General features: G+C 48.6%; 1 protein-coding gene and 1 long non-coding RNA gene across 5 annotated transcripts in view; one reads left to right on the forward strand and one right to left on the reverse strand.

Annotated features, from left to right (window-relative positions):
• NIN (ninein) overlaps positions 1-14,939 on the forward strand; it is a 105,002-nt gene that overhangs the window by 38,310 nt on the left and 51,753 nt on the right. The window lies entirely within an intron of this gene.
• LOC136653431 (uncharacterized) lies at positions 2,893-6,847 on the reverse strand. The gene is made up of 2 exons (XR_010794569.1): positions 6,746-6,847; positions 2,893-3,979 (listed from the first exon to the last, which is right to left on the reverse strand). It is a non-coding gene; the product is annotated as an uncharacterized lncRNA (long non-coding RNA).

The following is a 14,939-nucleotide window of genomic DNA, read 5'->3' on the forward strand; positions in this document are numbered from 1 at the left end:
GCAGAAGGAAAAGGCCTGGCAGGCAGCAGCGTGTGGAGGCTGCGTTTGTGTGCATCAACTAGCATGCCGGGTAGTGTGACTGAATCACTGGCCAAAGGACTAAGCTGAGGGGCGTTCAGGGAAAGGAAGCAGCAAGATGAGAGGGACAAGCCAGGCATCTGCCTGCAGTTGCTTCATGCTCAACAGCTGTGCTTGCAAACAAGGCTTAGATGTTCAACGATGTGTAGCAACAGGTTCCACTCCTTCCCATACATCCCTTGTTGCAACTTTGCTACTTTTTCTTCTTCCCTCTGCCCCCCCCCCATTGTATGTGACACACTTTGTGACTGACCCCACAGCAGGAATCCAGAGGGCTTGGCTTTTGACCTGGGGTGTGAGCCATACATTGCGTCCCTCCAAGCTGCTAAATTGTGTTTCACTTTCCGAATCTCATTCTGTTTTTAAAAAACCTTGTTCTCCGGGACAGTGCTTGCTTTCCACGAGTGCTCCCATTGTGTCTTTCACCCTGAACTGTGACTACCGAGCTCCTTTCCCACCACTCTGTGTTCCAGTTTCCTGGCCCTTGTTGCCATTTTTCAGCCTTGCCTCCCACAATTTGTAGCATTTTTGAGCCCTGCACTCGAAGGCTGAAGAGAGTACCAGTCAGGTGCCTTCCCAACTCTCTTTGCTCCACCGTGAAGCGATGACACATACAACAGGCTCTCACTAGGATGGATCGGGTTTTATTCCTTAACAAGCTAGCAAAACAGCCGTCATCAAGTCATAATGCGCGAGGGATGATGCGCAGCAGAGGCCTTGGGGAGGGTGTGATCTTGCAATCTGTGCATAGAGGCTCATTGCATCTCTCTTGAGGTCTCGCAGCTCTAGTTCAAATGACGCTTCTGTCACTGACCCCACTTTGTGTGATGAGGATGTGAGTGCACCACCAGGGCACTGTCGCTTAATTGCATGGGCAAGGGAGGAGGGTTTATTTGACCTTTAAAGTAGCATTAGGACTGCACAGAGAGGGATGATTCACATGAACTGTCCCTACCTGATTAAGGGATGATGCCCAGACACAGAGGGAAGGGACAGAACATCTGTGTCATCGTGGCATATGCACATCATTATTTACGCATCGGTAAAGCAGCTACCACGTTTTCCAGACTCACAAAGAGAGTCTGGTCCAACAAGAAGCTGACGGAACATACCAAGATCCAGGTCTACAGAGCTTGCGTCCTGAGTACACTTCTGTACTGCAGCGAGTCATGGACTCTTCGCTCACAACAGGAGAGGAAACTGAGCGCTTTCCACATGCGCTGCCTCCGACGCATCCTCGGCATCACCTGGCAGGACAAAGTGTCAAACAACACAGTCCTGGAATGTGCTGGAATCCCTAGCATGTATGCACTGCTGAAACAGACACCTGTGTTGGCTCGGTCATGTCGTGAGAATGGGCGATGGCCGGATCCCAAAGGATCTCCTCTATGGAGAACTCGTGCAAGGAAAGTGCCCTACAGGTAGACCACAGCTGCGATACAAGGACATCTGCAAGAGGGATCTGAAGGCCTTAGGAATGGACCTCAACAGGAGGGAAACCCTGGCCTCTGAGCGGCCCGCTTGGAGGCAGGCTGTGCAGCATGGCCTTTCCCAGTTTGAAGAGACACTTGGCCAACAGTCTGAGGCAAAGAGGCAAAGAAGGAAAGCCCATAGCCAGGGAGACAGACCAGGGACAGACTGCACGTGCTCCCATTGTGGAAGGGATTGTCACTCCCGAATTGGCCTTTTCAGCCACACTAGACGCTGTTCCAGAACCACCTTTCAGAGCGCGATACCATAGTCTCTCGAGACTGAAGGTTGCCAACAACAATTGCAGGGGGCTGTGGCCAATCAGAGAAGCACCCTTCAAAGCAGCCCACTGGAATGTTTAGCAGCCACTCATGGCCTGGAGAAGAGAAAGGGCCTTGTCTGTAAGGAGAAGGCTGGCCTTCTGTTCCAGGCAGCCACACTAGTTGACATAGCTCTCTTCATGGTCTGCATATAGATTTCCCACAAGTGGCAGGCCAACCACTCTTGGAGGCAAAATGCTGTAGTTAGTAGGAAGCCCTTTCATCTGATTCAACAGAGCCCTCCTTTTACTTGTGGAGATGGCATCTCTTGCAGCCTGGGACAGCAGTTGGAACACAGTAGTAGCAAGTGAAAACAAAGCCTGTCCCACTTGGAACAGCCACCTCTTTCTTCCAGGACTTGCTCTTCAGGCACATGTCGAATCCAACCTGTGTGAGCTAGGCCCTCCTGGTTTGGTTCTAGTCACTTCCTAGGTAGGAGAACGCCCAGGCTCTCTCTGCCTGCTGCCTGGAGTCCCATTGCGGCAGAATGATGGGGTAGAACTGTAGGAGGCTTGAGGCAGAGGTTGGGGTGAAGGTCTCAAGGGACTGAAGCAGGGACGTGCAGTGGGTGGGGAGGTAGGTGAGGCAGAGTCTGGAGTCCTTTGAAAGCACGCCCACCATGTGAAGTGGAGTCCTTTGAAAAGCACGCCCACCATGTGAAGTGTGCAAGCACTTCCAATCCATACGCACAGCTTGCACTCCTCACATGCGCAGCTTGCCTCAGCTGTCTCCCCACCCTCTGCATGCCCCTGGACTGAAGAAGCAGGTTGGGAAGCAGAGGCCTGGGGGAAAGAGGTGGTGCAGAGCCAGCTGGAAAGGAATTTGGGGCTGACACTGAGCTGCTGTCCTTAGTTTAATGGCCTCGTTTCCACCAGTTGGTGGGTTCTGGCTATCAAAAATGTAGGTACGGTATTTGACCTGGCAAAATGGTGTTAAGAGGTCACCGTAATAACACGCAGCATGCGTGCTACAGACCATCAGGCTCTTGACAGGGTGTTAATAATAATAATAATAATAATAATAATAATAATAATAATAAAACTTTATTTCTATCCCGCCCTTCTCTCCAAAGGGACCCAGGGCGGCTAACAACATATGAAACAGATTAAAACATAATTTCACAAGCAGATAAAAACAAATTAAAAACACATTAGCAGAACCCAGAAAAACAGTAGTCAGATAAAAGTCAGAATAAAAGAGCATAAAACAGCAGTTCTTAGAGGAATCAGGCCTGTAAAAAAGCAACTAAAAGAATGTATAAAAGATGTTAAAAAGGCCATGAAGTCAGAAGGCTTGGTTAAAAAGCAAGGTCTTCAGGCCCCGCCGAAAAGTCTCAAGAGAGGGAGCCATTCTCAAGTCAAGGGGAAGGGAGTTCCATAACGTTGGTGCCACTACTGAGAAGGCCCTATTTCTTGCAGCCGCCCCACGTACCTCCCTAGGCGGCGGCACTTGTAAAAAGGCCTTCTCTGATGACCTGAGAGGGCGAGCCGGATTGTACAGGAGCAGGCGATCTCTAAGATACCCTGGTCCAGAGCAGTATAGGGCTTTAAAAGTCAATACAGCACCTTGAATTGGGCCCGGAAACGAATGGGCAGCCAATGCAGCCCCCGGAGAAGCGGGTTGACCGAATCAAACCGCCTACCTCCAGTAACCACACGGGCAGCCGCATTCTGCACTAGTTGCAGTTTCTGAACCGTCTTCAGGGGCAGCCCCACATAAAGCACGTTACAATAATCTAACCTCGAGGTCACCGTAGCATGGATCACCGTGGCCAGGTCTGCAAGATCCAAGTACGGACGCAGCTGGCGCACCAGCCGAAGCTGAGCGAAGGCCCCCCTAGCCACAGCCATCACCTGGGAATCCAGGAGCAGCTGCGAGTCCAGGTGGACCCCCAAGCTGTGGACCTGCTCCTTCAGAGGGAGTGCAACTTCTGCATGGAGGTCTGGCAGGAGGTCTGGTCTAGAGGATAGAGCCTCCGTTTGCCTGAAGATAACATCCAAAGGTCGCCAGTTCGAGGCCACCGGCATCGTGAACAGCGAGACCTTGAAGCAGCTGACAAGCCTAGCCGAGTTATGCCGAGTTATTCCACCTGCTCTTTGGCCGCTGTCAGCCTGTGTGGGAGGAAAATGGAGGCCAGAATGTGATACCAGATCATTAAAGATCCATCTGAGATGTTGTGGTTCTTGAAAGACAGAACCTTCTTCAATTGTAAAAATTCCTATTGGGATTTAGTATAGCCTGCCTATGTAAACCGCCTTGAATTAAAGTCTGAGGAGAAATCTGACGACCAAGAAAGGCGGTATATAAATACCTGTATTATTAGTAGTAGTAGCAGTATTAACTGCATACATTGCAGCGCACCCATTTCTGGGTTGTCTCGGGTTCCACATCTTTCCTGGCTCTGCTGTTCAGCCAATTGTGTGATTGTTTACTGAGATACCAGGACAAGCACAATGGCCCAATTATATTTGGCTGATGTAGCCTGTTCCTAATGGGCTGGTCCATTAGGCTGCTCTGGCTGGCTCAGGCAGAGCATTCCTGATTCTGAATGAGCAAGCTGGCAATTGAGTTGTGAGTGCAGTTTGGCCTTTGTGCCTGATAAGTGTGTCTTGATGGGGGAAAGATGTCCCCAGAGATTTCTTTCCATTCGCAAGTTGAGGCTCTGATGAGAGCTCACATGGGAGGAAAAAATTAATCTGGTGCAAGATTACCAGACCCAGTAGCGTGTTTGGTGCAAGCATACACATCCCTTTATGACTACCAGGCGAATGTGTGGACTGACTCCAGTAAAGATGATTGCATTCAAGGTGATATGGAGCTAGTAGCTGTCAGTGTTGACCAGTTGGCCCAAGCAACTCATCACTTGATGTTGTCAAGTCCTCAGCAGGTAAATTTTCATGTGTGAACTAGGGTTGACAGTGCCTTGGGTTTTATTTCAGATGGCACCTGTTCTCCCAGGAGTTTTCAGAGATTATAGACAGAAGCTTGAGGTTACATCCACAAGCTTCCTCAGTACTCCGGGGGTGTAGCTCATCTGGTCCTGGAGACTCGGGTCTAAATCCTAATCAACTTTCCAGCACTGGCATAGCTGTGCCAGTGGGATATGTGTTGCATCATGCTGTTGGGTGGCACTCATGGAGGCCTTCTCAAAGTAAGGGAATGTTTGTTCCCTAATCTCGGAGCTGCATTGCCCTTATGTCAGTGCTAGAAAGTGGGTTGGGATTGCGCCCTCAGAGTAACTAGATGTTCTACCTTTGTCTTCCTTGAACCAGAATTCTCCCCATCCTTGTTAGTTCAACAGCCATCAGGTTGGGCCACTTTTCCCTCATGGGAGAAGACACACACATGCAGAATAAGAGTCGGGTGCCTTCATTCCACCATCCTTGACCAGATCACCATTTTCTCTATGCATCAGAGCTATCACTTCTTTCTGACCAGAATCCCTTTTGTTTTGTTTTTGGCATCACTGGCCAGCCTCAATTCGTTCTGTGCTTTAGTCTTCCCATCATCCCTACGTATAGTCCTGGCTATACTTTTGCACTGTTCATTTGTTATCTCTCCTCCTTCCACTCAATATCCACGCTGTTCCTGCTTCTCGATTCTTCAGAAAACTCTTGGTGCAACCCCACTGGTTCCCTTGGACATCTCCCAACTTTTCTTCTCATGGGAATTCTCATGGGAAGGCAGAGCTTGTGCCTTCTGTATCTCACTTTTCCAAATAAGTCCAAATCCCTGTTGGACTCTTTGTAGGTCTCATCAGGAGATGACAATGTTCCTCTGAGCCCATCAAAATCAGCTTTCCTGAATTCCAGAATAGATATCTGACTACGTGGTCTAATACTGAGCCATGTTCCCTCTGGGCAGCTCCCAAAGCTTGCTAGAATATTAGATGTTGAAATGACCCCTGAAATAAGTTGCAGCTAAGTGACCTTTGGGGCCATCACAGATTCTCCATCTGCAGCCCTGCAGTTCAGCATCTTTCTTTCCCGATCTGGCCTGTACGAACCAGCGGGGTCTCAAAACAAGCCCTCATAAAACTGGGTAAGCGAGTCAGTTCTCACAGCTGTGCCCTCGATAATGGATTTGCTCATCAGCACAGAGAGGCTAAGCCCTCTCCCCTGCAGGTCCCATGTACTGCTCTGACCTTGGAATTAATGGTGAGATGTCCCTAGAGGGAGACTTGGGCCGGGACAACTGTGCTGCGATTTTCATTCCTCTCTATTAGTTGTAAAAATGGGTGTAAAGGGTTAGTCAATTAACAAGGCCAGTCAATTAACTGAATTGGTTGGCTGCCACATTTGCCTCCATCTCAAACATTCTTGTGCCAAATGTTTTCCCCTCATGGCTCCTCTTGCTTTAGGAATATTTATTAACTGCCTAATGAGATCTCATCAAAACATCAGTTAAGGATGTGTGACGTCCTCGCAACTTTCATTTATCATCTTTTAAGGAAAGTGTCTTGAAGCAGGTCTGAAAGTGTCTTTAAAGTGTCTGTCCTCCTACTTCTCTTTCCCTGAACCGTAGGAAAAGCCCCTTTTCTATAGAGAAGTTTCCTTTGGGGGGGAAGCACACATACTTTGAGACTTGTGCTACCTTTGTAATAATTTGTTTCCTTGCACTTTTCCTTTATCTGTAAATAGAAAATAAGAAAAAAGAACAAAACCAAAAGAAAATGGGGGGTGCATATACAACATGTATGAAATACAAATCTAAGCTCCCTCCAGAAAATATATTAATAAGCAATCTATTCATAAATCTCTAAAAAAGGCTTTCCAAAAATATGTCCATACATAGTTGTCTTCTATAAGCCATACATTCAAATGTTGATAAAACTAAAAGCTCCTGAGTCAGTAATATTGTGTGGGAGGGGCACTTACCTTTCCAGTGCTTCAGTATAAATCTTTTAGTTGCAGTAAGTTACACCAGCACCGGGAGAGAGTCTTGATCTCGCGTAGGAATAAATTCCACAGGCTGTGACATTTCTGGGAGATGCCTCTAATTTTTTTTCAAGGGCTTATAATCTCTTTTTCATGCTGTGGGTCTCACCAATCTCAGTCTTACTTTATCTAAAATATGCAGTAAGAGATTTTGTGTTCAGCTCTCTTTAAGCCTGGTGATAAATGACAGCTGTGAATTAGGAGCAGTTCCAGTCCTTGCCAAGCTGGCCATCAGGACAAATGGTGAAGTTCACATGACTCTTTGCAATTGCACTGATCTTCCAATGTGCCAAGCACCACAGTGCTGAAGCAGGCCGACTGGTATCATGGAGGGTGTGATATTTATATACTGCTTCTCAGCAACAAGTAGCTCACAAGGTAGTTTACAGGAGCAAAAAAAATCAATATCTGGTTCCCTGTCTTGGGCTAAGGAGAAATGGGTTTGTCTGAAGGAAAGGTTCCACTTGAAGGGTCCCATCACTGAGAAAGCGCTGCTCCAGACAGCCATTGGCATGGACACAGTATTGGCAACCTTCAGTCTCGAAAGACTATGGTATCGCGCTCTGAAAGGTGGTTCTGGCACAGCGTCTAGTGTGGCTGAAAAGGCCAATCCGGGAGTGACAATCCCTTCCAAACCGGGAGCAAGTGCAGCCTGTCCCTGGTCTGTCTCCCTGGCTATGGGCCTTCCTTCTTTGCCTCTTAGCCTCAGACTGTTGGCAAAGTGTCTCTTCAAACTGGGAAAGGCCATGCTGCACAGCCTGCCTCCAAGCGGGCCGCTCAGAGGCCAGGGTTTCCCACTTGTTGAGGTCCATCCCTAAAGCCTTCAGATCCCTCTTGCAGATGTCCTTGTATCGCAGCTGTGGTCTACCTGTAGGGCGCTTTCCTTGCACGAGTTCTCCATAGAGGAGATCCTTTGGGATCCGACCATCATCCATTCTCACGACATGACCAAGCCAACGCAGGCGTCTCTGTTTCAGCAGTGCATACATGCTAGGGATTCCAGCACGTTCCAGGACTGTGTTGTTTGGAACTTTGTCCTGCCAGGTGATGCCGAGGATGCGTCGGAGGCAGCGCATGTGGAAAGCGCTCAGTTTCCTCTCCTGTAGTGAGCGAAGAGTCCATGACTCGCTGCAGTACAGAAGTGTACTCAGGACGCAAGCTCTGTAGACCTGGATCTTGGTATGTTCCGTCAGCTTCTTGTTGGACCAGACTCTCTTTGTGAGTCTGGAAAACGTGGAAGCTGCTTTACCGATGCGCTTGTTTAGCTCGGTATCGAGAGAAAGAGTGTCGGAGATCGTTGAGCCAAGGTACACAAAGTCATGGACAACCTCCAGTTCATGCTCAGAGATTGTAATGCAGGGAGGTGAGCCCACATCCTGAACCATGACCTGTGTTTTCTTCAGGCTGATAGTCAGTCCAAAATCTTGGCAGGCCTTGCTAAAACGATCCATGAGCTGCTGGAGATCTTTGGCAGAGTGGGTAGTGACAGCTGCATCGTCGGCAAAGAGGAAGTCACGCAGACATTTCAGCTGGACTTTGGATTTTGCTCTCAGTCTGGAGAGGTTGAAGAGCTTTCCGTCTGATCTGGTCCGGAAATAGATGCCTTCTGTTGCAGTTCCAAAGGCCTGCTTCAGCAGGACAGCGAAGAAAATCCCAAACAAGGTTGGTGCAAGAACACAGCCCTGCTTCACTCCGCTTCGGATGTCAAAAGGGTCTGATGTGGAGCCATCGAAGACAACAGTGCCCTTCATGTCCTTGTGGAAAGATCTGATGATGCTGAGGAGCCTGGGTGGACATCCAATCTTGGGGAGAATCTTGAAGAGGCCGTCTCTGCTGACCAGGTCGAAAGCCTTTGTGAGATCTAAGAAGGCTATAAAGAGTGGCTGTCGTTGTTCCCTGCATTTCTCCTGCAGTTGTCTAAGGGAGAATACCATATCAGTGGTGGACCTGTTGGCTCGGAATCCACACTGCGATTCTGGATAGACGCTCTCTGCAAGTACCTGGAGCCTCTTTAGTACAACTCGGGCAAACAGCTTTCCTACAACGCTAAGGAGAGAGATGCCGCGGTAGTTGTTGCAGTCACCCCTGTCACCTTTGTTCTTGTACAGCGTGATGATGTTTGCATCCCTCATGTCTTGAGGTACTCCACCTTCTCTCCAGCAGAGACAGAGGATTTCATGCAGCTCAGTGACGATGATCTCTTTGCAGCATTTTAGGACTCTCTTTGCAGCATGGACACAGTGTGCCCAAAACATCCAGAACAGGGTGCCTTGAGTAGACCTCGTAGTAGTAGTAGTTGGCAACCTTCAGTCTCGAAAGACTATGGTATCGCGCTCTGAAAGGTGGTTCTGGAACAGCGTCTAGTGTGGCTGAAAAGGCCGATTCGGGAGTGACAATCCCTTCCACACCGGGAGCAAGTGCAGTCTGTCCCTGGTCTGTCTCCCTGGCTATGGGCCTTCCTTCTTTGCCTCTTTGCCTCAGTCTGTTGGCCATGCGATACATCTGAGTAGACCACAGAAGTGCTTAAAGAAGGTGTTCCCTTAAAGCAGGTCCTGAACAACTTGTAAACCCTCACTCAGACTGAGAAGCCCTGCCAGCCATATCTGGAGCTCCACCAGGGGCTTGATATCACTCTTGTTTTTCCTGGGAGCTCCCAAGCAGGTCATGATGTAGGTCCCAAGCAGGTCATGCCTTCATTTTGGTGCACACAAGTTCTGTGCAGATCAGCCTTCCTTCAGTGGCTCAGTTTAGAGCAGTGTTCTCCAAACCACAGCCCGCTGGGTCATAGAATTACCTGCCCAGCTGCAGCGGTTGCAAAGGCTCTTCATTCTGCAGCCCCAGTTTTTGCAGCTGATTGTTGCAGAAACTCACACCAGGCAGTTGCTTCCACTGCAAGTCACCCCACTAGGCTCTGCGCCCCGATTCCCCAGGCAAAATACCTTCCTGGCAAGAGTTTCTGCAACAATCAGCTGCAAAAACTGGGTGTGTGTGTGTGTGTGTGTGTGTGTGTGTGTGTGTGTGTGTGTGTGTGTGTGTGTGGAAACCTCCCCCAATACGTTATCGTGTCCCAAAACACACGTACTCTATTTCCCTCAAATACCATTGAGTAGTGTGTTTGGAGGGTTGGAGTGTGTGTGTGAGAAAGACAAGATAAAGCCCATGCAGTATGTAACCCCCCCCTCATTTTAATTAGCAATATATCCTAGCAATATATCCTGGCCTGTCTTGGGGTGGCAGATGGTCGGGTGGGAGAGGCTGCTAAGATAAGAGGGAGAGGAGGCTGCACGGAGCAAGACGCTCGCCTGCAGATGCTTGCACGGGTTTTGAGCTTGGTCATTGTGAAACGCCAGGCCATCTGTTCTTCAGGCCAGCGAAGACTGTGTGTCTGTTGAAATAATGCATTCCTGGAATCCTGCACGGGCAGGGAGCCCACCCCCATCCCGTAATGTGCGTGACCCTCATCCAGCTGCAGAACAATTGCCATCTGTATAAGAATACCTGGCGTGGGGGGGGGAGGTTCATGGTCCACAGAATCCCTGGCAGCTCCCCCTTTTGTCCTGGGTGCCGTCCGCTGGCTTGCCTTCTGGGACAGTCATTTTGGGGTTGCTTAACCTCTGGCCTCATGTGCCTCCTCTTCACAATGCTGCTCTTGTCAAGCGTCGAGAATGGTAATGAGGCAGCGTGCGCGCGGAGGGGTTCAGCCAGCTGAGAGGCTACAATGGGGGGCCCTTAATCTGAGCAGCAGGCTGAGCAGAGAGGCTTGCAAATGAACCCAATTTCCATCCAAGGGCTTGACTGCCAGCCGGCACTTTGTGGAGCTTGGCAGGTGCTTGGATCTTCATGCCGTTGGGCTGCATTTTCAGAATATGACCTTGGGTTTCTTTGAAGGCTTTTTGCAGAAAAGGTGGGGGGCAGGAGACGTGCTTTCCGAAAAGTCTCACAAGTTCTTATATAATTTCCCCATAGCTGTCAGTTATCTTTACAATGCTTTTGGCTGTTGTGAATTTTTTTTTCTCAGCAGTCCTTGCCTCCATCCCATCCAGAATTGCTTCCCTCTAAAACAGGGTGAAGATCTTATTTGGGGAGGGAATTCTAACCAAAGGGGGCTATACCACATTGTGTGTGTTCAGAATTACACTACGATATTTGGTCAGAAGGAATGAGAGTAGAAAAATGTCTTAGTTGGCAGTTTTCCAGCAGTCATAAACTAGGTTGTTTTTAGTGCTGCTAATACACACCTGTGTTTGTGTCTGTTGGAGTTGCACATACCCCATGTGACTCCAGCACCCACTCTCAACCTATACCTGTTTAGTAGGTGAGTGCCAGGGACGTGCAGTGGGTGGGGGGGCAGGTGAGGCAGAGCCTACCCACCAAGTCCTTCGAAAAGCACCTTCACTGTGTGAGGCCCACAAGCACTCACAACTGACGGGCTCAGAGCAGTTAACAACCATAAATATAGAACAAGAAAATGCTGCTAACACTGAAAAAAACTGCCAGCTGAAATATGGTTTGTAGGGACATGGAACAGGGTCTTCACAGTGACCGCTCTCTGCCTGCAGAATTCCCTCCTCCAGGAGGCCTGACTAACTCCAAAGCTGTCGGTGTGGCTTCCATGTCTGGTCTCTGTTGCATTAAATTTTTTACTGTGGCTAATTTTAAAATGTGACTTTGTGTTGTATCAGCAGTCTTCAACATTTTTCTTCTCATGGCACACTGATCTTTATGGTCTTCTGTATGGTCTTTGCCTCTTACAATGTCACTTCCGGCTTCTGGGAGACTCTTCTGGGTTCTGAGGGACAAATTGTCCCTCTTTGTCTGCCAGCAGAGGTGATGGAGGAAGAGGGGCAGACAATTCCTTCCTACAGGAAGGTTTGATTACTGGTCTGTGGCACCGCCCTTATGAGGAAAGGCTGCAGCATTTGGGGCTTTTCAGTCTAGAAAAGAGGCACCTGAGGGGGGACATGACTGAGACATACAAAATCATGCAAGGGATGGACAGAGTGGATAGAGAGATGCTCCTTTCCCTCTCACATAACACCAGAACCAGGGGACATCCACTAAAATTGAGTGTTGGGAGAGTTAGAACAGACAAAAGAAAATATTTCTTTACTCAGCTTGTGGTCGGTCTGTGGAACTCCTTGCCACAGGATGTGGTGCTGGCGTCTAGCCTAGATGCCTTTAAAAGAGGATTGGACACGTTTCTGGAGGAAAAATCCATTACGGGTTACAAGCCATGATGTGTATGCGCAACCTCCTGATTTTAGAAATGGGTTATGTCAGAATGCCAGATGCAAGGGAGGGCACCAGGATGAGGTCTCTTGTTATCTGGTGTGCTCCCTGGGGCATTTGGTGGGCCGCTGTGAGATACAGGAAGCTGGACTAGATGGGCCTATGGCCTGATCCAGTGGGGCTGTTCTTATGTTCTTAGGGGTCTCCAAACCCTGGCCCTGGAGCAAGATTTGGCCCGTGGAGAGCCTCTATCTGGCCCGTTGCCAACATGTGATCCCCTGAGAGCCTCTGGCCCAGTTGACTGAGCACAACCAGAGTTGTGCTTGTGGGATGGGGAAATTGGGTCTATTTAAGTGTGTGATTACACTTTTGGGCTATGTTGGTGCTTGGAGAAATCCTGGGCATTTGAGCCCATTCGTTCATCTAAGTTCCATATTTAATGTATTTATTTAAATTTTATATTTAATTTTTTTTTCCAGCCCTCGATACTGTAAAAGGTAGCAGCTAGCTTCAAATTGTGCCCAGAAACAGAGATGATAGTTGAGTTGGCATCCTTCAGTCTCGGAAGACTATGGTGTCACGCTCTGAATGGTGGTTCTGGAACAGAGTGTCCTCTCCAGTGCGCGAAGCCTGGGTAAAGTAGGTATGGAGGATAGGCTGTTACCCATGCAGCAAATCCCCCCTCTCCACGTCGCTGAAATGGTCCAATGGAAAGGCAGAGGCCAATACGGTTGGTTCCAGCGGCGTCGCAGGAGTTGCCAGAACGTGACTGTGTTCAGCCATGAACTGCCTCAGGGACTCCGGCTCCGGGTTTTGCCTCGAGGTTGACTCCTGAAGCCTTTTCCATAACTGGATGTAGCCACAAGGTAGTGGAGGTTTGGGATCAGAGTTTTCCTTCTCTCAAATGAGCTGCCTTCCCAGGTTGTCGAGCCCCATCTACCCGGTGGCTGTTTAGTCGCCTCTTACGACAAGTACAGCCAAACTGATGATAGTTACGTTGCAGGATTCAGCATTTTAGCAGCCACATCCTGCACTCATTGCTGTTTCCAAAGGGTTGTCCGTGGTTCTCGTGTCCCATTGCAATGATAGGTGGACCAAAGTAGCCCATGGTGGTGCCCTTTGGACTCACGTGGCAAACTACGGGGATTTGCCCAGATTCCATGCCTGGCTTAGATGAGTGCAAAGTCAAATTTGGCTTAATGTAGCAACATCATCATCTTTGCAAGGTCCACATTTGATGTTTGGTGATCCACAATCCTGGCACATGTTTGAGCCGTCGTACGTGTTGTTGAACTGACTTTTCTCTCCTAGAACAGCCATCGTACAGAGCAAATGTGCACAACTCTCTGTGGTTGTGGGGTTTCCTCCCCCATCAGATGAAGCAAAAGTGCAAAACTGTCATTTTTTAAAAAGTAGAGCAATTTAATCCAGTTTCCATAGCTACACTGGTAGATTAATGGTATTTTAGCTGTAATCTGAGTGAACTGTATTAAACTTCTGAGTGATGACGTTGGAGCCTTTGTTGGGCATTTGGCCAACTCTCACCTCCACGTCTGTCAGTGGCATGAATGCAGTGGTTCATTTTTTTATGTGCCTTTTTTGAATGGTGTAACATTGACATCCAGTTCTGCCTTTCTGGAGAGTAAGAGCCCTTTGCAGCTCTGTGTGTGTGTGTGTGTGTGTGTGTGTGTGTGTGTGTGTGTGTGTGTGTGTGTGTGTGTGTGTGTGTGTAAATAAGGAATGATTTGTCTTGTGTACTGCTGAGGGGGTGGATCTCCCAAAGGGACAAGGATGGTGCATCATTTCAATAATGCGTTGGAACTGCTTTGATGTCTGTTTTAAAAATAAAACAGCCATTATCTTTTGCTGCATGGGAGAGTTGGGGGAGGAGGCAGCATCTCTGCGACTGCTTGACTGTTATGAAAGTAAAGTGTTCTCTTTGAAAAGATGGGTGATCAGCCAGAGAAGTACACTGTTGTGGCTCATCCTTGGACTGTCATTGTGTCTGATTTCCTAGTGCCTACTTAAGAGTGCCCTTGTCCTCTCCTTGCACTATCAGTCAGTATCACATGCTAAAGGACCCTGCCCAGTCCAGTGTGAGCCCAGGCACCTCCCCAGAGCAGTGATGAAGGGCACCTCAGCTCTCCACCAGTGCTAGATTCAAAAGATCTGTCTGAGCTTGAGAACACTGTACTTGACGTATATATAGTCAAGCAGTCAAAGTGCTTTACATTATTTTAGTACTTCTTTCAAGAGGCCATTTTCATTGTCCCATTTTGCAGGCAGGATGACTGAGGCTGAAGGGAAAGGTCAGTGCTATGTGTCTCAGTGCAGTCTCCATTGCAAATTGACCTCAAGGTGGGGCAATCTGTATTAGATAAAGGCGGGTGGGGGGGAGTAGTGCATCACAGAGTCAAGAGGGGAGGTTTTTGTAGGAAGAGAGATGGCATGGGGGCAGAACCACCCATATAGCTATGGGTGGCTAAGTATGTTGACATTGGCCTCTACCAGTAGGGGAAGTTTGTTGCTCATTTAGAAGCTTGTTGGTTCCTTCTCTCCCTGCATCCACTGGACCATCCCTTTGCCTTCTTTCCTCTTCTGTTGTTTCTGTTCTGCTATTTCTGTACTTAAAAATGGGTGCAATTTTTTTCTTTGTCCCTGTAAAGTTCTTAACCAAAGTCAACTTGCTGTGTGTGGGACTGCTTAAATCCCTTGGCTCTCCTAACATTTTTTCCCTTGGGTTGGGGGAGTATTCAAATATGCAAACCCAATCCCTGCTGTCTGAAGTGGTCTAGTCCAGGAAGAGCCCTATCACCCCTTCTGCAGATAAGCCCTGGGAGAGCAGGTTTTGAAACCTGTCTCTGAACCTAAAGCCTGAAACCAGATTTAGCGTCCAGGACTGTGC

This window comes from Tiliqua scincoides, chromosome 1 (genome assembly GCF_035046505.1).
Source record: "Tiliqua scincoides isolate rTilSci1 chromosome 1, rTilSci1.hap2, whole genome shotgun sequence".
Taxonomy (NCBI): Eukaryota; Metazoa; Chordata; class Lepidosauria; order Squamata; family Scincidae; genus Tiliqua; species Tiliqua scincoides.